Raw genomic sequence first — 26,360 nt, forward strand, 5'->3', positions numbered from 1 at the left:
TTATCAATTATAAAATTCATTCGTGTAATTGTAAGTATGTGAAATTGAAAAAGTTTTAATTGTGTAAGTTTTACATTTATTTTAATAAATAAGAAAGCATAACTATAGTGAGAGATCATTTGATTAGTTAGCGTACAAATATTTCAATTAACAAAATATTTTTTCAAAATAATTTTTATTTTAATGAAACAAAATTTTTTTACTTTAAATGGAACCTTTTACAGAATCAATATTTTGCTTTGAAATATACCGATTAATTTTCTGTTACACATAATATGTATATCTACATGTGCTCAATCAACTGTAAAGCGCATAGTATACAATAAATTTCGTACACAATATGAGTATTGTGCTTAATATGAAATTCTTTTCAAATAAATATTTTGCAGAACTCACCATTGATTTGATTTCAGCTAGACACTCCAATGCAAACTGTAAATGTTAAAAATTTAAAAGCTTTTTCTTGTCTTTAACTTTAACTTAATTTTCTGCAAAAAATATTTTCTAACGGTGGATATTTTGTTTACTTTTTGTTTTTGTATATTATTTTTTTTACCGTATAACAGTGACAGGTATACTACATTTTTATTTATGTATAGTCAAAATAAACAAAATAAAAAATGAAAAATAATTTTTTTTTTTTTTATTATTATTACCATTTTATGTTTACTTTTAGTCTTGTTTGAAACACGGCGCGCGGTCGACGTATGCTCGCAATATAGAGAGTTGTCATCTATATAGGATGAAGAGTAATTTTTAGTGTTGTTCTTGTTATATTAATGTCTCTGATTAAAAATTAATATAACAAATAAATTTTAGTATTTTATGTGTTTTTTTTTGTTTTACATTCTATTTTTTTTAATTTTAATTAAATTAGTATAGAATATAACAGTTATTTTGTATAAAAAGAAAAATAATAAAAATTGTTTTTCGTTTTAAATAATCATTTTTTTTTTGTTAATGGATTAAAATACCAGCGTTTCTATTGCACATTTGGAAGCTATTCAATATATAAGGAATTTATAAGTGTAAAACAATTTTGGTTAGTCTTTTATTTTTAATTTAAATTAATTAAATTTTTTATTTTGATTTTATATGGAATAAAATAATTCGGTTAATTAAAATGAAAAATTAAAATCGAAGGTTAAGTTGTTCTTTATGCATATAAGAAATTATTTCTTAAGGGGGCACATTAGAACTGGAACAGTCTATAAAAGGATTATAACATCTGCATATATTTATGCAATACACATTAAAATTAATGTAAACTAAAATTATGTACACAATGGTTGTATAAAATTTTTAGATCAAATATAATTGAATTTTCTTGTACATATACTAATACACATACTAATTTCGTATACTAATTTAAAATTACAAAATCGAATTATTTAAAATTGAATTAATACATAGATTTTATAATAATAAATTATTTAATTAAAAGATTATTATTTAATTAGGACAAATAATTTGGAAACTGAGACTTAAACCAAAATAATCTGAAAAATTTAAACTACAGTGAATAATAAGAAAACTCAAAACCTTAAAATGGTTTTGTCGTAAGGATTTTAGTATGCTTCGATTAATGTTGCAGTTTAAAGTTTTTTATTGCAAGGATTACGTCTGCTGGAATACCTTCGAATTATAGCATTTCATTTAATTCTTAGTTCATTTCCATGTTACTTACTTCATTTTTGAAAATGAAACTACCACTTCGTTTATTCTGTTCACTTCCATTATTGAGTTAATCCCCACAAGTTATTCGAATAAGGATAAGTTCTAGAGGTAGCGTTTTAGACGTGATAGGTGAAAGGAAGGCGCAAAAGATGCACTTTTTGGGTTGCGCTGCATTGTTGCATCATGTTTAATCTGATCTAATATAATTATTAAATTACTATGCATAGATTATAACTTGGTTTCACTCGTTATTGAGTTATCATATAGATTGAGTTATTGTATAGGTTAAGTCGAATTGAAACTTAATGGTAATAATACTTAAAATATTGCACATTTATCGAAAATTTAGCTGTCATTGCACAAATTATATATATATTATATAATACATATACTTATTGTTTGTACAATTTTAATCCAATAATTGAATTAATCACTAATTCAGTTATTCATTAACATATTCTTTTATAAATAAAAATATTTTTGAGGCAACTTTAAATTTTTATTTTTAAATTTATTCAGAACAGTTTATTTTAGCATTTAATTTGTTATTTAATTTTCTAAATTTTTGTTTACGAAAAAATACTACACAACTTTGCTTCAATAGGAACATGTCTAAAATTTTAGTACATTTATACACCATTAGTGAGATGGCGTTTACATTTTTAAATAACCTTTGAGTAAAAACAAATTTAAAATTACAGTAAAAACTCAAAAATTACTCAAATATTGAGTTTGTTTTGGTTTGAACAAAAGAGATAAATGTAAGAATAATTATTTTCGAGGGTGACCTAATTATATTCTAAATTTCGAATTTTTAATTCGATATTATATCATATGGAATAACAAATACAGCAGCCCAGTTTTTTCTTAAATATGAAATTTTCTAAATATAGATATTGTACCAGAACAAAATATTCAAAATATTTTTTTAAATATCTAATTCGATATTAATAAAATTCATAATATAAAAATCGATTGACATCAATACTTTGTGTTTATTACACAATTAAATCGCTTTCAGAAAATCACTTGAATTTAGAATAGAAAATTTCACCTTTTGATGTCACCAATCTACAGTACGTATGTACTTATACTAAAAAAAATTATCAAATTATCTTCGTATGTGACAATGTACATCAATAAATTTCCGAAATTGTACATGAAAAATATTTTCATTTGGTTAAATTATTTTATAAACCGTACAAGTCACTTGTAGCTCCTCTTTAATTGTATGTACTCGTATACTCATTTTGTTATTATGTTTTCTTTTTATTAATGAAATGTATAAATTTCATTTAAGTTATTCGAAATTACTTGCACGTAATTATAGTCCGGTCACAAAAATAAATTTAAAATTACAAAAACAAATCTAATTGAAATGGATGGAGCAACATTATTTTATGGATAGTTTTAAAATACTTAAAAAAAAACAACAGAACTGTTTTCCATTGCTATGTTTATTAAGAATTCTTAAAGTCATTTCAATGAATTCAAAAATGGAAAAGAAAACTAAGAAAAAAACAAAAATTACAAAATTATGGATAAGAACAGTTCCAATTTTCAAATTTGTATTTGATTCTTTATAATACAAAAAAAAAACATTTAGAGTTAGACCATACCATTATCATTTTGTAGCAAAAGTTTTTTTTACAAAATAATAAAAATTGAACTGAACTCCAAAATAAAGGCGAAAAGGCCTTTACGAAATATGGGAAAAATTCCCGAAAAAAAATATAAAACTATTTTAGTTATTTTGTAAGGTACGACAGTATAACTTCGGCTTGAATATATTACAGTCTGTATTTTGACGTTGCCGTATGTTTTACAAATAAATACGACGTTTTTGATACCTAAAGAGTATAAAATTTTTAAAAATATTGTGTTGCTCACATTGTTGTTGACATTGCGAGAATTGTGCGAGATGCCAAGAATGTGTCGCTGAGAGAATTTTTGTCAGATCAAATACTCCTACAATAGTAAATTATCATAAATGTATTTCTAGACGCTACTAATTTTTAAAGAAATTTTATAGCACGATTTTGATCCAAAAACGAAAACGGTTATACTTTCATTACATTTCATTTTTTTTTTTTTTAATTTCTTTTTATTTTATTTTACTTTCTTGTCCTTTCTTTATATTCAATGAATCTTTTTGGCGATAAAATAAAATCTAAGAACTACTTAAATACGAGGTCATTTAACTGTTAATAATTTATATATTATTTATTTATTTAAGTGTTCATGTACACGTTCATATAAGTATTCATAATACAATGTACATATATATAATTTGTGTACCTTTTGTTCGAGTATATAATATATTTCATATATATTTATAAATAGAATTTACAATAAATGTGCATCGCACTGTATATATTATTGTATTTATATTGCGAATGATATACAATATTTTGTTGGTGACTTATAAATGTCGCTAATAAATTATATAAAGATTTGAATACATATGAAATTGGTATCCAAGTGGGATGAAATTTTTCTCATTTATTTATTTGTTTTTTTTCTTTTTCATAGGCCATAACATGATTAAAGAAAATTATATACATACACACGCATGTATAACAATTTGAAAATTGAGATTTTGAATTTTTTGCATATATAATGACATTTAACCGTGTGCGTGTATTACATTACGTTTTGCACATGATACTTTTGAATTTTATGCTTTATGTGTACTTAATTTTATTGTGTACATTGAATATATATGCTCATATTAGTGAATAATAAGTCGTTGATCCAGACAAATGATGATTTAAACCTTAATTCTAAATGACAAATTGACAAGTTTGGTTTTTATGAAGTAAAGAACATTGTAAAGAATTTTTAAAATTTTATTTTTCTTAACTTTTGTTTTTTATTATTTTGATAAACTTTATATGGTTATCGTTTTTGGATAGTATTTTTTATGAACAAATATTACACATTATACCTGACATTATTATGTTTGTAAGTCATGTACAATTTTTTAAAAATTTCACTTTAAATTTTTTTTTTTGACATGCTCTTGTGAGTTTTTCGTTCCTTTGCAATTTAATAAGAATTTGTTTTTTTAAATGGAATTTGCAAAAAAAAAAGTTGAAAAGAAATTGTATATTAAAATGTAAGGAATGTTGTTATTCAGACGAGTAAAGTGAAATAATATGAAGAGAAGGTTCGGGAGAAGGGAAGGTAAGCCTGATGAATTGAATGAGACAAAAATTAAGGGTGTCTTTATAACGGTATAAGGGGGTGTATTTCTTTAAAGAAATCGAAAATCTCATATGGTGTTCAAAAAATAAATATCAAACTCTAAAAATAAGCTGCCAAAATTTCATTTGATCTGCAATTGATAAGGTTTGTTTTGAAGAGGTGATTTCCGTTTTTGAAATTAATGCATGACTTTATCTTTGAAAACATTTTTTATTCTTTAATTAATGCATAACTTTATCTTTGAATACATTTTTAATTCTTTAATATGAGCGCTCTATTGCCTACAATGCAGATACAAAATGTTGTCTTCTCACCTATTCACCTATTGTCATATTATGTTGCATAGTATGAATTAGATTTCGGGTAATAGGTATATATTTTGCAATTCACAAATAATTTTGGGTCTTAATGTTAAAAAAATATTATGGGAATTAATTATATAAAAAACTAGAAACTAATCATAAAGTAGTTTTTTAATAAAATGGATTTGTGATTATGATTTTGTTTAGAAAATGCTTTGGATTTTCTAATTAATTTTTAAATTTCATTCAATAACTTTTTTATAATTCCCAATTCTTGTACAATATCTTAACAAATAATTTCATACAATTAATTAAAATATTTTTTTTCTGGTGTGCAATTTGCCAAATATTTCAAAATCGCATTTTTTAATAATAATTTATCAATGTAAAACAAAAGGTACTATACTAATACTAATCAATCTAATTAATAATTAGTATATTTGAAATTTGCATTTGAGTATAAAAGCACATTAATATTGCATGAAAAAAAAATATTAATAAAGTTTCTCATTTAAGTCTTTTGTTTAATTTCTTTTCAATAAGTGTACAAGAAACACGCACATTTTGCTTCCAAGGTTACCGTAAATACAATACACTTAAAAAAAAAAATTTTTTTTAATTTAAATTTTTAAGAGGTTTGACCATTATGAAATTATGGCCTTATTATTGAAATTAGTCTTTATTTGCATGCATAGAAATTAAATTTGAAGTAAAATTAAAAAATAAATATTAATAAAGACTAATAATCGAATTTCATCAAGGATGTGTTAATATTAAAATTAGAAAAGAAAACAAAAGTAAAAATGAAAAACAAAGAGATGCCAAAATTCAATTTAAAAATTTTTTTTGTTTTCATCAACTTTTTGTTTTTTTTTTGTAGTAAATTAACTTTGTTTTATTGTTTCGGTCAATCAAATGAAATTATACAAATTTCAGGATATTTTTCTTTAAATTAAAAATCGAGTTAAAAGTTTATTATTAAGATTTTTTTTGTAAATATTTGGTATTTTTGAATCCAAGTGCCTTATAAGAAAAAAAAAATTCATTAGCTCAAGAAGGGAATTTCAAATATGTAGGGCAATTTTAAGAGTTTTCGTTAACACATTTCTAGAATAGTTCAAACTCGTGTAGCACGTTTGAAAATTGTAAGCTGCACACAATGTAATATACTCGTATTTAGATCGTTCGGAAATGATTCGTTGTAATAAAGTGCGTTCGGAATTCATTCGTTCATGCGTTGCGAATTCATTCCATAACTATAACGAAATGTAAAATAAAATACAAACACTTAGTTTTGAATTTTTTTAATTTAAAAACTTTGAAAATTTCAAAATTTTAATTTTCATAATAATGTCATTTTCAAACGAGTAATTATTCAGTATTTGCATACTGCGTAAACATAGCGTGCACAAACGAAAACCCCCATATTTTGGACTTATATTTCTACGTTCAATATAATCTTAATGCAAAGATTTTTGACATAATTTGAATAATAAATAAATTGTAAATTTATCAATTAATTATTAATAAAATTGCACATTATAAGCTACTATTAAAATTATTAAAAAATTTTAAAAACAAATTTATTACAAAAATTCATTAAATTCTATTACCGGAAATGCGAATTGCCCTAAGTTGTTAAAGTTTCATAAAATAATTTTGAACGATTATGCTTTTAGGATTTTTTGTGTGTTTTTAGTTTCTTTCTCGTTTTTTTTTTATTAATTTTATTATTCAATAATAAAAAATTAACATATTTTAAATTTTATGTTTTAAATATTTTTATTTATATTTTTTTTTCCCTTTCTGTTTTTTACTCTCATACTTGATTTATTGTTAATATACATAGTAAAAAACAATAACAAGACTTATAAATTCAGAAGATACCAGAAAATATACTGCTAAAAGGTATGTGAACATTTTCATCATATTTTTTTGATTTGCTGCATGGCACAGTATAATATCCGTATTATATAATATGGTTGAATTTAAAAAAAAAATAGGTTATAATCAAGCATTTTTTTTTTATATTTTTAAATGTAAATGAATTTTAGTTATGAAATCACGGTGACAAACCTTCTTTTTTTGGTTTGTTTTTTTTTTCAATATTTTTGAATTTCGTTTTTGAAGTTTTCGTTTTTCTCTATTCAATAATATCAGAAGTCAGTGAAGCGATATGTTTACCCTATTAACAAAACAAATTTGTAAAAATACGAAAATTTTTCTTTTATTTTTTCTATTAAATATTTTTTTTTTATCAATATAAAATCAAAAATGTCTAGAGCACTTTTAAATGTTTTTGATATTATTCAAGTATTTTTTAAAAATAGAAAAAAATTTGGAATTTTTTACATAAGAAAGCTGAATAAGTCTAGATTTATATGCCCACACTCTTTGGAAAAATAATCAAAAAAAAAAATATGCAAAATAAAAAAAATCAAAAAAGAAAAAATTTTGAAAATCAAAATTTTTGAAATTCAATGTTAATAGCAAAAATTATATACAGAGTGTTCGAAGAAAACAGTACTCCAGAAGTAGAGGAAAGAGGGGACCCCAAAAATCAAAATGTCAGATGGTGTTTCATTCAAGGAAGTCATTCTATCACCGCATTCGGGGTCATACTATTGAGTCTATGACACTCTGTACTTTTCTATAGGGTATAAATCTTAAATGCATTTTTTTTTGATTTGTAAAGATGCCGAAGGATCAAATTTAATTTTAAATTTTTTTTATTCTGCACTATATTAATAGAGATTTTCATTTACGCAGTACTGTAAAAGAATATAATACAAAAAGCAATATTGTAGAAATATAACGTGATGAATATTCAATATTATTTTTAATTATTTCTATAAAATTAAAACAGTTCAAATAACTTAACTGCCTTACTCATATACTAATTTCATTACATTCCGTAACATTAGTAGGGTTTGCTTGATAGGTTAACAACTTTTGTTATAGGTTCAACATTTTGTAGTGTAATTTTTGTGCCACAAATATTGAAACTAACAAATATATTATAAGGCCTTTGAATAATGCACAAAAATTTTGTTCATAAAGATTTTTCTAGCTTATCATCAATGTAGTGAAATTGTTATGACAATAAAGGACAGTTAAAATCAACAGTACTCATTACATATATATTACGTTATTGTTTTGCTGTATTACGTTAATAGAAATATTTCATTTGGACAAAAGACAAACATGTTTGTTTGTTTGTGTAATTATTTTTTCGATCCTTTAAAATCATTTTTAAATGATTGATTACTTAATCACAATCATGAATGAATTTAATTCACAATCAATATTTAATATTCATATAATCAAAATGTCATTTTGTGTCAATCATACCAAAATATTTGATCAACAAATAATTTTAAAAAATTTTTAATTTTGCATTTTTAAAACTCATAAAATAATTGTTTATTTAAAATCTTAAATTTTATCTTTTTTCTTTCGCGATTTCATTGAGTTTATTTTCTGAAATTGTTCATGGTTTTTAATTTATTTTTTCTTTTTAATTTCTAATCGTAAACATTTGCAATTTTAGTACAATTTTTTTTTCTATTTTGATATTTTTTGTTTACTTATGAATAATGTGCAATTTTTTTTTTTTGTTTATTCTTCTTAATTTAATAACAATTTTCCAAATAAAGTATAAAAAGAAGAAAATAAGAAAAAAATTACCAAAAAAAAAATCATATTTTTTCTTGAAATTAGAATTGAAAAATGGTCTGTTGGCTTGTTTTATGAGAAAATCATTGACCCCCTAATAAAAAAAAAAAGCAGAGACAAATTAAGTATCGCGTATATAGCAAAATTGTATACATATTTCTGAAAAAAAGAAAATCGATAATTTGACATGATCAAGATAATCTTTACCTAAAATTATAGTTATTTTATACTTGCTTTTTTGTTAAGATTTCTCGCTGTAGCACAGTTTGCTTCTTTTTTTTTTATATTTATTTTTTTTTTTTGCTCAATTCACCTACATTTATAAGTTTAACACATTTAAAATTACCACTTGCATGTGTAAATACATCTAAGTATGTTAGTATAGGCAGATAAATATTATCAAAATTAATATATACATATAAAATTATTGTTTGTATGTCATGCGATATGCAACATTTTATTATTCTTGCGCAAAAATACCACAAAATTACATTTTTTTCTTTTTTGATTAAAATGACAGTAATGATGGCTTCTTCATTATTATTGTTATTATATGATCATCTCATTTCAAGTACACTTGAAAATTACGCCATTTTATTAAAAAGTATCAAAAGCACCAAAAAAAAAAATTTTCTAGACAAATATATGATCATTACTATTGTATGCTGATTAAAAATTACACACATGATACATGCATGCATGTAAAAAGAGAAAAAATATAAAAAATATTAATTTGTTAATTTATAAATAAATAAGAAAAACAAAAACAAAAAAAACAACATTCAATTTTCCTCCTGAGGCTTTTAATCATTATAATGAGAGAACATTGATGTGACCGCAATTAAATTTAGTTTAAGAGTGTTGTTTATTGCATTTTTGGTTATTTTTGAATAACACTATACCACGCTAAAATATTAAAAGTTAAACTTAAAAATAAGAAAAAATAGTCGTGATTTTATTAATTTTTATCATGTTGTTTTCCTTTTTTTTTAAAAAAAAAAAACCTTAAAGGTGTTTTAATTTATGGTTAATAAATAAAATGTAAAAAAATACATATGTATACATATATTGTGTATATATGGTTTAATAGGCTTTTAAAATATTTTTAATGATAATTTAAGAAAGTAATTTCAAGTTGATTTTGAAATATAACAAATTAAATACCACACATACGTGTTGGCAAATCTGCATGTAGGTACTCGTACATTTGTTTTCTTTTCATAATTTAAATTTAATATCTACATTAAATGTATGTCAATCCAATTAAAAGTATATATATACGGTTAAAAGCTATAATGGAAAAATGTTTGGACCTCGATTTTGGAATTTAATTTATAATTAATAAGTATAATTTCTTAATATTTAAGTTGATTGTAAACTAGAGAATATAGGGCTTCGACATTGTTTCTCCATATATCTCTGTTCCAACCTCTTTCTTTTTGTCCATGGATAGCTCTAATATTTTCAAAACACTTCTTCTTCATGTCCTCTTTCATTTCCGCATATTTTTTCGTTCTTGGATTCTATTCCAAAGTTTGACGTGCTACAGATGTTACTGAGGATCATAAGGTGTGACCAATCTATTTCTATTTGCTTCTTCATATTTGGATTTCTGTTGGATTACCCGTACCTCCTGTTTCATAATTCTTTGTGGCCAGAACACTTTCCATGGAGTTTTGACACATTTATTAACGAAGAACTGTATCTTTTGCATGATAGCTTTCTAGACCAACCATATTTTACTTCCGTAAAGCAGAACTCACTTGATACAGGCGTTGAACTTACTTTTTAGTTTACTTTAATTATATTTAAATTATTTATCAGTTTTTAAAAGCTTGCAAGACTATGTATGTGTAGGAATTATCGCATAATGCCCGTAAATTTCTAGTTTAAGCTTCATAAAAATATTTTCTGCTATTCGTATTATGCAATGTAAATTTTAGCACATATATTAAATAAGAAATGTTATTAACTCGAATATTTTTCAATTAAAGATTAATTTTTTAAAATTTTTAATTCAAGAAAATTAAGAAATTATTTTCCTCTATTATTCACACAATACCAATAGCTTTTTAGACTAGTTTACTTTTCTAAAATAAAATTTTCCATACTTACTTTTTATTTTCTTCATTTATGCATTTTTTTTCTTTATAAAATAGAATTTTATATATAGTCAGAAATACAGGTTTCTTAATTATTAACCTAATTTATTTCTTGAATCTTATCATTATTGCTATGTTACAATTGCGACATAATTATAAAATGAAATTTTAAATTTTCTGATTCTTTACATTTAATTTTTTTTTTATTTGTAAATAAAAATATGCAGATTTCCATATTGGGAATGTAAAAAAGCACGTAAGATTACTGCATTTTATTAAGAGTGCGCGAATGCTTGAAATTTTATTTAATTTAAAAAGCAAATGTGCAATTCAACCATTCCTATTTGATTTCAATATTAAAAAATTCAGTTTTTTTTTTAATAATTTTATTAAGAAAGAAAAAAAAATCGATAATTAAACTGGGCTTTTTTTCATTAATATTTTAATCAAGCTTTCAATACATTTAGTTGGCAAAATCTGAACTCAAATCGTATAAGTTGGTGTTAAACTGTTAAAAGTATTAAGAAAAAATTTCAATTTACAAGAAATAATCAAGTGGGTTAAAATTATTTCATAATTTATAAGATTATTACCAGATTCCTTTTTAATTCTACTTAACAGAAAATAATTTTAATTAAAAATAAAATATTAATACTTTAATTATTTACCAATTTATACAAGTATATTACGATTATTAATAACCGAATATTACAATTTAGGTTAAATAATCAATAATGTATAGAGGAAGCTTGGATTAAGTGGTTTAAAAGTAAATGACTTTGATTAAATTGTTCAAATCTTAAAAAGTTGAAACAATGTGATCTGTACCTCAAACTATGCAATTTTTACTTAACGTATTTTCATAATTAATGTTTAATATTTTCTTTAATTATGTTTAATATTTCCGGCAATGTGTTAAATATTTTTATTGCTTTATTAGACCTAGTATTATAAATATGTACTGTATCTCTTATTAAAATTGATAACGATAATTTCATATTTTTGTTTGTTATTTTGTAAACATATTTGTACTTTTCGAAATATATGAGTTGGTTTATATCTAGTTTATTCGTTTTCATGTATTTGATGAGTAACTTCTGAATAAATAACCTGCAGTGCCTCTTATTACCCAAACCTTCAGGAAAATCTAGCAGGCGACTATGATTAACCACATCAAATGTTTCACTTAAATCAATAAAAAGACACGCAAGGGAATAACCTTCATCTAAAGCATCATAAACATTATCGAGTGTAATGGAAACTGCAAATCTGATTCTTGGTTTAACAAAACTAGGAGTTCGTTTATTAGCTTCTCTCATATATTTTACTTATTGAACTTAGTATTAATATTGGTCTATAATTACCAAAATCCGTTTTTTGTTCACATTTATGAATCTGTTACAGCCTTTTTCAAGCATTCTGATAAGTTTCGTTAGTGACACACAATTTAAGTCCCATAACGGTTTTTTAATAATTATGTATTAATTGCCGAATTTCGTTAATTTTTATTTCATTAGACCCTGCCATAGCATACCTATACAGATTTGTAGTAATTCCAATAATTTCATTTTCTGTTACTGGTACTAGAAATACTGGCTTTGAATTTGCCTTTTATTGAATTTTTTGTTTTAAAATTTACTTTGTTTAATTCACATTTACTGAAATTCATGCTAGAGCAAAGCTAAATAAAATTTTTAATGAAATTATGACTTGCGTTTCAAATAACTTGTAAAACATTATTTGCCTTACAAAACATTAAATTCAATAATTTACATAAATTTTGTTTTTTTTGTATAATCGATAAATAACTTTTATATTACAACAATTTATCGATTATACAAACATAAAATTTGACAAATTAATATTAATGAACAAAAAAAAAAACTGTTCAAACTCTAATGTAAACAACTCGACTGTGTTCCTTTTAAAGAAATATAACAATCCAACGAACATTTTCCACTATATTTAGAAGTAGTTTGTAAATGAGATGGTATTTTGCATTGAACTCTTTTATACAGAAGTAAAATGTTACCTACTGCAATAAGCGTTTAATTATTTCTCTGAATTACCCCTTTATCCAGGATGATGTAGTTAGACTGTATATGATGCATGTTGTGAGGGTCATACATTCTTAATAATTCCTTAATTATTCTAAGTTATTTTTAAATGGTACACCAAATATATAAGACTAAAAGCATCTATAAAAATTAATATTTTGTTGTCATCCTTTTTATGGTACAAGTATAACACTTGTATAGGAACTTGTTTTATTTTTTGTTTGTTAATAATCTGCCATACTCATAACATTTGTATATACTCGTATGTTTAGGTGGATGATAATTATCATTTATCTAAAATAAAAGAAACAGAGATTAAAATGTTTAATAACAAGTAAAAACGTTTCAGTCGGTATAAACCGATTGAATTATACCCTGCACTTTTCGTTATTGTGTAGCAATTACTCGAACACGTGAAGACATTCTATAGAAACTTCACGGATATGTCTGACCTATTATTGGACATCCGACTGTCAAGTTTCATGAATCTGACTTTATAATTTTTCCAAATATTTAAAATTAGCTTTTACAGTTGTATGGCAGGTACCTGAACCTGTCAAGCAATTCCATCAAAACTTCATATATCTGATTTATAATCGGACACACAACTGCCAAGTTTCATGAATCTGACTTTATTATTTTTTCAAATATTAAGAATAAGCTTTTAGACTTGTATGGGAGCTACTCGAACCTGCCAAGCAATCCCACCAAAACTTTAGAAATATATCTGACCTATAATTGGACACACGACTGCCAAGTCTCATGAATCTGACTTTATTATTTTTCGAAATATTAAGAATAAGCTTTTGGACTTGTATGGGAGCTACTCGAACCTGCCAAGCAATCCCACCAAAACTTCAGAAATATATCTGACCTATAACTCGACATACAACTGCCAAGTTTCATGAATCTGACTTTATTATTTTTCCAAATATTTAAAATAAGCTTTTAGACTTGCATGGCAAGTACCCGAACCTGTCAAGCAATTCCACTAAAACTTCACAAATATGTCTGATCTACAATCGGACACACAACTGCCAAGTTTCATGAATCTGACTTTATTATTTTTCCAAATATTTAAAATTAGCTTCTGGAGTTGTATGGCAGGTACCCGAACCTGTCAAGCAATTCTTCTAAAACTTCAGAAATATATTTGACCTATAATTGGACACATGACTGCCAAGTTTCATGAATCTGACTTTATTATTTTGCCGAATATAAAAAATTTGCTGTTGGAGTTGTATGGCAGCCACCCGAACCGGTGCAGCTATCCCATTATAATTTTTAGAGCATGTGTAAAATGTAATTGGACACATGTGTACAAAATTTTATATTTATAGCTTTATTAGTTTTCGAAATATTTAAAATTAGCTTCTGGAGTTGTATGGCAGGTACCCGAACCTGTCAAGCAATTCTTCTAAAACTTCAGAAATATATTTGACCTATAATTGGACACATGACTGCCAAGTTTCATGAATCTGACTTTATTATTTTGCCGAATATAAAAAATTTGCTGTTGGAGTTGTATGGCAGCTACCCGAACCCGTTGTCCGAATTAGTCCAATAACAATAGGGTTCGTCCTTGGCACAAAAGAAAAAACTTGTGAAAGTTTGGTGTCGATAGCATTATTCGTTTTTGAGTTATCGTGCGATCGGACGGACGGACGGACGGACGGACGGACGGACGGACGGACGGACGGACGGACGGACATGTCTAAATCGACGCAGAATTTTACGCTGAGCAAGAATATATATATATGTCCATACCGCAGATGACTCCTTCAAGTAGTTACAAACTCCATACCAAAGTTAATATACCCTTCACGAAGTGCAGGGTATAAAAAATCATAATAAAAAAAAACTGAAGATGAATTTAATAAAAAAAACCATTGAAATAAATCAAAATAATAATAAGAAAAAAAAACGAAATTGAATAAAAAGTTTTATTATAGAAATTGTGCAATCTATACCTTCATTAGCACATTCATTCACAGTTAAATTGAGATAATGAGTCAAAAATGATAAAAAAATAAATAAATAAATAAAAATAATAGTTATGAATTATGTGAGATTATAAAGTTTTACATATATGTACACATCATACAAACGTACATGTATGTATATGTAGGTAAATAGGTGTAATGAGTAAAAAATTTACTTTGGTTTTTGGTTTTTTTTTTTCTTTATTTTTTTTATTAATGGCCAGGCAAATAAAGGTGTTTTCTAGAGAACTTAAAAAATCACTTAAACAAAAAATAAGTAATTATTATGAAATTCAGTAACAAACACAAAAATAAAAATAGAAAATCACATTCATCACAATAAAAATATTCAAATAACTGTTTTTTATACACATACTTTCGTTCATTGTCGTTACATAACGCTATAGCGTAATTATTCATCTTTTCTTTATTGATGTTTTCTAAAAAAAAATTAAACTTTAATATTGATTCTTAAGTTGAAATTATTTTGTTAAATAATTCGTACTTATTTGACATTTTTGGTAAATTCAATTGAATAATTGAGTCTTAACAGGTTTTAGAGATTACGGGTTTAGATACTTCATTTTGATATTACAATTCATTGTTAAAACTTTTCGTATCTTTTTCAATTTTCAGAAATTTTCAGATGCTCACTGAAAGCTCAAATGATTTCTTCAATTTTCGGGAACAAAATATAGATGTATGTATATATTTGATTGAGTTGTGATTATTTTTTTGTCCTTACATCTTTTATATTTTATTAGCTCCTACTACAAGGCCTTAACAATAAGTGTTACATATAAAAATATTGTACGTTGCTATTGAAAAATTTTGAGTTTTTAAATTTTTACATACAACGTATGCGTAAAAATGCATAATTTCCAATACTTTTTTAAACCTTCATTTTATTTTAAAATTCACTGCTTTCAGTTCCTTCAATCTCTAAGCTTTCTTTAAGCGCATTTATTTACAAAATTATATTTCTATAAGTATCATAAGAAAAATGTGTTTGATTGTAGGAAGATTATTATTTATTCAAAAATCGTGCATTTTTTCAATAATACTTGCACGCATTTTTCAAAATTTACAATAAAATTAGAAATTGTATTGAGAAAATTTATTATTTTTTTTCTTTTTACAAAATATTTGAAAAGAAATTTATAAAATCTTAAAAGTTTTAATGTTAAATTTGTTTTTTTTTGTTTTTTTTTAAACAACTTTCCTTATTTACATTAACGCGTCGCTTATAAGTCATTTTTTCTAATATTGCGTTGTGCGTTGGTTGAATATCACATACATAACTGTATATATAAATAATACGAGTATATTAATATTTTAAATTCAAAACTCATTATTATTGCGCTAGTACAAATATATATGTATATTATGAATAAAATAAATTTAAAAATAAAAAATTTGAAATTTTTCATGGTTTGAAAATTGGAAATTATGTTTTTTTTTTGGTTTTGACGTAAGTCACTTCATGCACGTTTTTGACGCTTTTACAAAGTACGTGTGTTCGTTGTTATTCCAATAAAATTCAACAATATTTTATATATAAAAGTGATATTAAAATATTGAAAAATCAAATCACATACAGATAGCTTTATGAATACTTTCAAAATTAATGCAAAATATTTGAATAAATGCAGAATTTTTAAAAATTAAAATTATTTTGTATTTAAAACGAAAAAAAAGCAACTTGAAGGGTATATTTGGGAATAATTTATGAAATACCTTGGATTTTAAGTCATTCCAAAATATTTGGTTTTCAAAAATTTTTATAAAATAAAGAATTGACATAAAATATTGCATTTTTTGCGATCCTCGTATATGACATAAATTTGAAAAATTATTTGGCCTGTATATCAGAATTATATTATGACTTTTATGCTTAGTATACTTTAAAATTGCAATTTAAAAAAATAAAATCTTACTAACATCAAAATTGAATTAGAAATATATTAGATAAGAAGATGATTGTTACCATATTCTTGCTTTTATAAAAAATTTCATAATATGAAAAATTTACAAGGTGATTAATGAAAATTTATTGGGCAGGTCTTCATATGTATATATTAAATCACACATATAAGTTTTTCAAACGGAAAATATATAATATAAAACAATAATTCTAAGAGAAATCAAAATTATTTCTATTTATATAACAATTAATAAAATATGTATAACAATAAAATTCCTTTAATTTAACATATTAATTCCAATTTTGTAAATTTGTTAGAACAAAAAGCACGAAATTTTTTAGTTTATTTCTATGGCTCTTATATACGAGTACTTATATTCTCCCGTTTATTAAATTATGCCATACTTATAATAAACAAAAATTTTATGTAATATACTAAAATAATAAAGATTAAATTTTAAAAATGTATATTAGCATAAAATTTATTCTATTATCAAATTCAATTGAATCTAAATCGAATATTATAGCTATTTTTAGAATCTATTATATATCAATTTAATTCTAACAATAAATATTTACCATTATTATATTAAATTTTATAATTGCCATAAATATAGTAATTGCTTCTATATATTTATAATTCTATAGAATTACTTTAGTGTAATCCAATACTATTAAGTAAGTACTTTGAATATTTTATACTAATATTTATTAAAATTAGTTTTGATCTAGATTTCATTAATTTACAAAATCATTTCAAAGTTAATATAAAATACTAATTTAAAAATTTCTTATAGAAAATATTCAAAAAATTTGAATTATAAAAATATTAAATGAAATTATTATTAAATATATTTTTAATTTCAAGTTATTATAATTACAATTCGGCTCATGTTAGGATACTATAGACGCGTATTGTGTATGTTGAAGGTCAATTTTAGCATAGGTGTAAAAATAAAATAATTTCTAGTCCAATTTAAATTTATATTTAAGAATATTCTTATTGTTTTCCTCATTAATTTTTAAACATATTCAAAATATTAAAAAGTTATATAAGTTATGAAAAAACTAAGCTTAAATTTAAAAAAAAAACCATAAGTATTCTAAAATTAGAATTTTTAAAAACTTGTTGAGTACAAATTATTTTTATTCTTGTTATTTCATTACTATGTTTCTTATTGTATTTTTATTAAAATATTCAAAAATTAAGTAAAAATTCAAAAAAAAAAAATATTTTAAATATTTTATGTTCATAATTTTACAGCAAAATATTTTAATTCTAAATAATTATTCTATTCTTATAGATATAATTTTAATTTTTCACCTGTTTTCATTCATTGTTATCATAAATTGTAATTTTAATTAAATTCAGATCAATATACATAATAATAACGCCCGTAAGATCAATATTTATAAATATACATATATAATAATGCCACCATCACCATTTATTAACTGTTATACATTTACTATAGCTGATATGGTATTACCATATCATTAATAATTATTTATTTATAATCTTATTTAAATTTTTAATTTAAAAACCAAAATACACTAGAATATTCGATTTTAAATATTAAAATTTTTACCTAAAATTTTTTGTGTACATATAGATAATTTTATTTATGATTTTCAACTTTATTTAAAATCTAGAACTAGATTTTCAACTTTTTCACATTCTTATGTATAGTGATTCTATATATTATGTGATACGGTGTGTATATATGGGAATCAAATTAAATATTTATATTAAATTCTAAATTTATTTTGCAAATTTTAAAATAGACATACACATGTACATATATATGCGCCACTTAAGTAATAAAGTAACGGACTTAATAAAAGCTTTTTGAATTTTTTATTTTTGAGAATTTAAAAAATTTTTTTCTTAGTTTTATATACTAAAACGCGAATATGTTCATCGTGTTCCCATAGAGTATCTCTAACTTATATGAAAATATTAAAAAATCAAGTCAAATTAAATTTTCTTATTCTGTTTTTTTTTTTTTTTTTATAATAAATACCAAATGATGAGGATGAGCTAAAAGAAAAAAAAAAAACAAAATTTTTTTTTTTTATAATAAATACCAAATGATGAGGATGAGCTAAAAGAAAAAAAAAAAACAAAAAGAAGATAAAATTATGTTGTTGTCCTTGCGATTCCAAAAAAAAACAAAACCTAGATTAGTATAATGTGACCGTATAGTAAGTACCAAAGGCATAGTATTTTGGGATACCCACGAGTTCAATAAGAGAAAAAAAATAAGAAGATAGAGTCTTGTCATTAATTTATTATAATATTAAATTATATATTTATTATATGTATGCGTATATATTATATACGTGTATATATTAAGTGTTATATAATTTATTTATTAAAAAAAATATTGTAGCATATCATAACTGCTTTTTATAATAATTTTATGCCTTTTCAATTTATAATAATGGTTAATACAGGTTTTTATAAAAAAAAATATTTTTACATATTACTTATATATAAAATAAGTATAACAATATAAATAATATGTATATTAGTTTTTTAAGAATTATTATAAATTTTAATTTATATACTAAACTAGAATTTTATGGTTACGAAACACGAAAAGAATTTTAAAATTCTTTTATTAAATTTAATTTTTGATTAAACAAAAATGGATTAAAAATTAATAATTTTAATAAAATTTTAATAAAAAAATTTATGTTTTTGATTTTTAATAATTTTTTATATTGTTGAAATATAATAATTAAGATTGTTTTACATTGATTTTGAATGTGCTGTATATTCCTTATTAGTATTTGGTGATCTTATTGAAATTGATTTAAAACTAGCGTTAAAAAGATGTAATTTTAATAAAGAATGAATCGTAAATAAAAATTAAAAAGAATCTGTTATAAACATCAGTACTTGAATCAGACATTAAAACTGATACACTATCTAGTTTTAATTCCATTAAAAGCGACTACATTTTTATTTGCTAGTTATTCGAACACAAGCAATGGAATGAATAGAAAATTGGAAGAAATTGCACCATTTGCATCAAAGTACAACCACATACATATATATTGGGTATATTATAATGTTGTTTGACAGATACATGTGGTAAATATGAATAAAAACTTTGTATAACAGTTTTGTATAACAGTTTTTTACAAGAGTTTTGTATAACAGTTTTGAATAAAAGTTATTTATGGTGAATGAATATTGAACTGCAGATATAAATATCACATTTCATATCTCAATTTTAATTTATTTTTATATATATTTCAATATAACAATAGATATGTATGAAATCCAATTTAAATATTAAAACAATATTTAATTTCAATTTAATTAGAACAATATGATATATGTAATTGTTATACTAAAATTCTGGCGTCTGGCATCTTCTTTAATTGATGTTTATGAAGAAAAAACTTTTGAAAATTATATGTACATATGTATAAAAATTGTATATCAGACATAAAATTCTAATTATCTATATTATGTTTAAGATTTTCTAACAAATTGTTATTTAATAAAGTTATGAATGATTTTGACAATGAAAATGTAATGAAAAGATGACAAATCAAAATTAAATTTTTGATTAAATAAAATATTTGAAGAAATTTTATTTAGTCACTTCTTCCACTACAATGACATTGCAATATTTAAATTAATTTCCGCTATTGTTTTGTATCATACAGCGTAAACGTACTGTTTCATAACTTTGATAGTTTTTTTTTGCAAATTTTAGTTTATTATGTCATCAGGTTTTATCACTTTGCATTTGCAAATATATTAAATTTGCATTTCAAAATATTGAACTATTTGAATTCTCATTACGTTTATTTAAAGATTGAAGGGATGTAATAATTATTTCGTATTCCAATATGATATTAGCCTTTAATTTGTATCAGATTTTTTCTGTCAGATATTCTAGTTTTTCTGTCAGATTTTCTTCTGATTGATTTTGGTTCAACATATAGGGAAACGCTTTAATGTATTGTAAAATTTACGCTTTAATATATTTAATGTAAATATTGAATAAAAAGGAGCTACGAAAAGTTGATGATTTCCATATACTTTTTCCTTCCCTAGATATTAAAAAAGAAAAAAAAATTGTTATTAATAATTAGTCTAGATGATTTACAAAAATTTTAATAAAAATTAAATTTTTTTTACTACCGGAACAAATTTTTCTTATTGTTGTTGTAAGTAATCACTTGCATAGGACAAGGCAAGAGAAGCAATAAGAGGAAAAAAAACTCTAATTTGATGAGATCAAAATGCAATTAATCTACCTTAGTATTTGTAAATTTAAATTCAATTTCATATTTGTATGTAAGTCAATATAAATACACTTGTATTTTAATTAAGTACCAATCTATGTGCGTATAAGTTTGTATATTCACAGCTAGTAAATAATCTTATAGTACTATTAACTTAATTAAATTTTTAGATTAAAATTTTTGAAAAAAGTTCAAAAATTTGTTTTAGTATAAAATAAACAATAGCAAAATTTACAATAGCTTTGGTTCATTGATTTTTTAGGAAGCAAATTAAAAATGCTCTAGCATCAAATTCTTCCGCCACTAAAAACAATTCAATTACATTTCAAGAGCAAAAAAAAAACGAAATTTTGTTTTTCTTTTTAAGTTTTTTGTTCATAGACGAAAAAACATGAATCAATTTAATTATTTAAGCAACCAAAAAACGTATACCATGGCAGGTTCATAGAAAGGAAGTAGATACATGAATCTTTTAACGCAAAAAAGCAAAAATCAAAATTAAGAAACAGAAAAAAAAAACGCTATTAATAAGTTTTTCTGCTTCAAATCATAAAATTATAGCCTTACTTTTTTGCATTTGAATTTTTTATTTGAAATTAGATTCTAAAAAATCATTATCTATTTAATGGTTATTAATTAATACTCGTACGGCTATAATATTGTTAGTTAGTAAAAAATCACATTTTCTTTTCATTTACTTTTCAATATTTCTCTTTTTTCTATCTATCTCTCCATATACCGCCAAATTAGAAAGTGTTTTAAATACACTTATATGATAGATTTAACCAACTGAAAAATAATTGTAGTGTGAAGAAGACAATAAAATAAATTTTAATAATAATAATATGCCCTCCTCATTGAAACAAAAAAAAATTCAAAGTGAATTTCTGATTTTTAATGCTTTCTTTTACTATACGAAAACCTACATGCAAACATATGAGTTATACATACATATTGTATATTTTTAAAATAACAATAAGATTATATTTTGAACTTTTAAGGTAAAAAGTGAAAATAGAAAAAGTTCAATGTGGTCAAAATAATCAATCGTATTTCATATATATTATGGAAACCATCTTGAGTTAGTCTTGTTAAATTTAATAACTTATAAACCTTTTCCAAGGGCTGTTTGTAAAAATCCTATTCTTTGCATATTTTCCGATTGAGTTTTGAATTTTTTGAATTTTTTGAATTGATTTGAAATCTTTAGACTATGTACTTGCCTTTTACATTTTAATTTGAAGTACGAAGGGTATAATTGAATCAATTGCTATTAAATCAATAAAAAACAAATAAAATTTAGTAAAACAGATAAAAATTAATTTGAGATCTTTATGAAATTACAAAAATCTTTAGTTAAATTAAAACCCTATAACACAAGTTGATAAGTTCTTGATTATTTTTTAATCAAACGAAAAAAATTTCTCAGTCTAAAAGAATGGCAACATTCCGACTATTTTAACTATAATCAATACAAACTAAATAGTGAAAAAATTAATATTTAATAATTAATTTATTACCTGTATTGAAAGCAAGAGGTCGCAATATATTAAAAAATGATTGTCGCATACTGATTAAGTCAATAATAAAATACGTAAGACTTTTATTATCAAACAAGACGAAAAAAGCAAATTGTTAACAAAAAAATTTTTTTTATAAATTTTTAAAATTGTTATCTAAAATCTAACAAGAAATTTTTTTAATTACATTAATTAAAAAAAAAAAAATTTCAAATTATTTTGATTTTTCCTCGCAGATTGTCAGATAACAAAATTTTTAAACTTTGAAAACAAAATATTTCCTGTCAAAAATCGATTTTATCACATTTTCAGTTTTTTTATGTAAATTTCTTATTTTAGAAATTCAAATTATATATAAAATGAATATTAGGTGTAAAATGTGTATTCATCAAAAATTAAAAATTAATTTAATTAAATCGAAAAATATTTACGATTTTTTAATGGAAATGTGTTCGAATAGAGATAATTGCCAGTCGATCATCAATACCCGAATCGACCATCGATACTATCGTTCATCGATGCTCGATCATCATTATTTTAACTTAAAAATAGGAATATTTTATTATTTAGAATATGAAACATTTTATTAGAAATTTATTTTATGGTATAACAAAAAAAATATATATGTAACTAGTTGAACTACAATAGAAAATAAATTAAAACAAGACTTAATAGTAATAATTATAGAAACAATTAAATCTTATCCTAACTTTTTTATAACAAAATTCCGAATTTTTCAATTGCATTATAATGCAAGAAAAATATTTAAAAATTTCAACATCGTTGTAATATAAATATAATTATCTAAAATAATTGAAATATAGAGCAACTATTAAGTAACACAACATTACTAAAATACTATTTCGATAAAATAATAGTTAAAAATAATTATACAAACTGTAATAAGTAATTTAGTAGATCAAGCATACTTATAAATAAATTGTGTATTTTGTTGTTTTAATTCAAACTCTTAACAATGGTAAGTATGCATATTATGTTTTATATTATATACTGCACATAATCACCCTATAAAAATTTTAGCAAAAATTTTAGTAATATTTTTTAACTGTTATATGAAGTTAAGACTGTGGAGTAGTTCCATATTTTTTAAATTTAACTTAAAATTATTATTTTCTTTTATCAAAACCTTTTCAAAAGAATATAACAACAAAATTTTAAATCTATCTGTCAGGTCACTTGCATTTTAATAGCTTTCAAAATTAAAATTTACTAAATTTCAAACAGTAAATTGTTATTTATACAAACATCAATATTCAAACACCATATTACTTTAAAATATAGCCAATTTAATTAAATTTTAAAAACCATACGCTAAAGAGTGCCATACAATAAACAAAGTATGTATACAAAAAATAAAAAGAAAAACAAAACAAATAGGCGAATGGTGCTAAAAATGAATGAATGAACCTAAAAAAGACCAGTTTCATATTTTTTTTCTATGTCCAAAGTTGTTTATATATTTAAAAAGCAAAAATGCAGTTAGAAATAATCACAATTAATTTTTCTTCAGATGTGTCTATTTATGTATATATATATATATATATATATATTGTATATACAATAATAATTATTGCACATTTTTACCATATGTGCACTCTTATGGCCTCTTGTGCAAACCAATATAATGGTATTAGGTGTCCCAGTATCAGATTATTTAATGGTATATATGCACATACATAGATGGCGTAATGAGATATTGTAAAATTTTTTTATTATGAAATCCGAAATGGCTAGTTATAGCTAGCTAGGTATGTTACTTAATAATTCTTAGTAAACATATACGAAATCGAGCTATAATAACTTATGAAATTTAATTGTTCTGGGATTTTTAAACTTAATTATACTATTTTTTTTTTTATGAAGTTTTGACAACTAAATATTATATTTTGATATTTTTGATATAATTTAATCAATCAGTATAATATTAGGAAATCAACAAAAACACATTTTTTATTATCAAGTGAACTAACAACAAAATTTGACAATACTAGTGAATAAGCAATCAGTTTTGTTGTTTACAAACTTCAGTTACGTTGCTAGGAAGTCAGCTTGGTAATCGTGTGACAAAATGGAGTAAATGAACGCACAATAATTTGATAGAATATTAAGTAGTAATTTGACAATTAATATTGCATACTAGCATAATAATATAATACCCTTTCATCTCAATGAAGCACAACTAAAGAAAGTCAGGTTCATTTTATTATTTAAATAAACTAATATTCGACACTGTGTACATGTAGAGAAGTCAAATATTGTGAACTTATATTATTTCTATTGTACGTTATCAGTATGGAATTGTAAAGGAAAATTTATTTTCAGTATTGAAAAATTTTAAATTTATCTTTGAAATCTGTTTTGGACTCATAAAAACTACTAAAAAAATACAAATTTTTAAGAAATTATAAATTATCTATCTATACGATATAAAGTGCGCGCAAAGCTAATATTTAAAACTTTAAAATAATGTTCAGTAACTAGTATTTTTATACGTAATAAAAAAAAATAAGTAACACAAAAAATTTAAAATATCAAATACGAGTAATAAAAATTGAATTACAAGTATAAAGTGAGCGTTTGATAAAAAGTGAATGTTGCAGACTAAAAACTAGCAAGCAGACAAAATGCAGTTTTATTTTTATATATTTTTTTAATAATATTATTTTTGACTCGACACAATTAGATCAATGAACGAGCGAATGAACGTACGATGCTATGTAATTTAAAAATTATTTAATGGTATGGTTTTTTTACCCCTGTTATTGTTATTTATTTTTTTTTTTTTTTTGCTTTCAAACAAATTAAAATTAAACATCTAATTGGTATTTGTCTAAAAAAAATTTATTTTTATACAAAAACAAAAATCTTTTAGTACCTTGTTGGTTAAAAGAGTGGAACTATTGTGAATTGTTCAAGAAAAACTTCCTTAAATGGAAATCAATAAATCGGTTTTGTTGGCCTCAAAAGATTGAAAGGAAATTTTAATTTTGATAAATTTTTGGTTATTTATTTTAATTTGTTTTCGTTAAATTTGAAAAAAAATTAATTTACAACTTCAATTAGATCCAAATTTTGGGAATAAAAAATTTAAAAGTGCGTTTAATTTTTTAATACTCATATTCCGTCTAATTCCGTTTAACTTCCGAACGTGATCCCTATTATGGGAATTCACAGAGAAAAAAATAAAGGATATTTTATTATTTTCTCTATGAATTCTGTGAAGATAAGTCTCATTGAACGGTTCAATGGTCGAAAAGCAATGTGTTAATTCTAAAAATTTAATAAAATTAAAGTAATAGTGGCGGTTATCCAAATTAATGTCATATGTTAATGATAGATATTGAAAATGGGCAACTCCCCAGAATATTGTACTTAATTACAAAGTTTCTGTAAACACTATGCATATGGATTATTAAATTTTAATTAATCTTAGGTGAATTTATAAAATTCAAATTTTAGTTAGTTTTACTAAAGTTTAAGTTTGAAACAATTTCTAAGGAATGCTACAAAACTATTTTTAGTTAGGTGTTACTTTTAAAAAGTGATTAATTTTTAGCATTAAAATTGTTACCTGTAACACTAATTCTATTTTGTAAAAATTTCCTTGTTTTATTGTGAATCTTA

General features: G+C 23.1%; 1 protein-coding gene across 1 annotated transcript in view; it reads left to right on the forward strand.

Moving 5' to 3' along the window:
- Window positions 1–690: 690 nt before the first annotated feature.
- Window positions 691–26,360, forward strand: part of LOC129606682 (uncharacterized) — a 48,042-nt gene continuing 22,372 nt past the window's right edge. The window contains exon 1 of the mRNA XM_055517115.1: window positions 691–1,042. The gene's annotated coding sequence lies outside the window, so the exon portion shown is untranslated. The remainder of the gene's footprint in view (window positions 1,043–26,360) is intronic.

Source organism: Condylostylus longicornis, unplaced genomic scaffold (assembly GCF_029603195.1).
Source record: "Condylostylus longicornis isolate FDR11 unplaced genomic scaffold, ASM2960319v2 ptg000020l, whole genome shotgun sequence".
Classification (NCBI taxonomy): Eukaryota; Metazoa; Arthropoda; class Insecta; order Diptera; family Dolichopodidae; genus Condylostylus; species Condylostylus longicornis.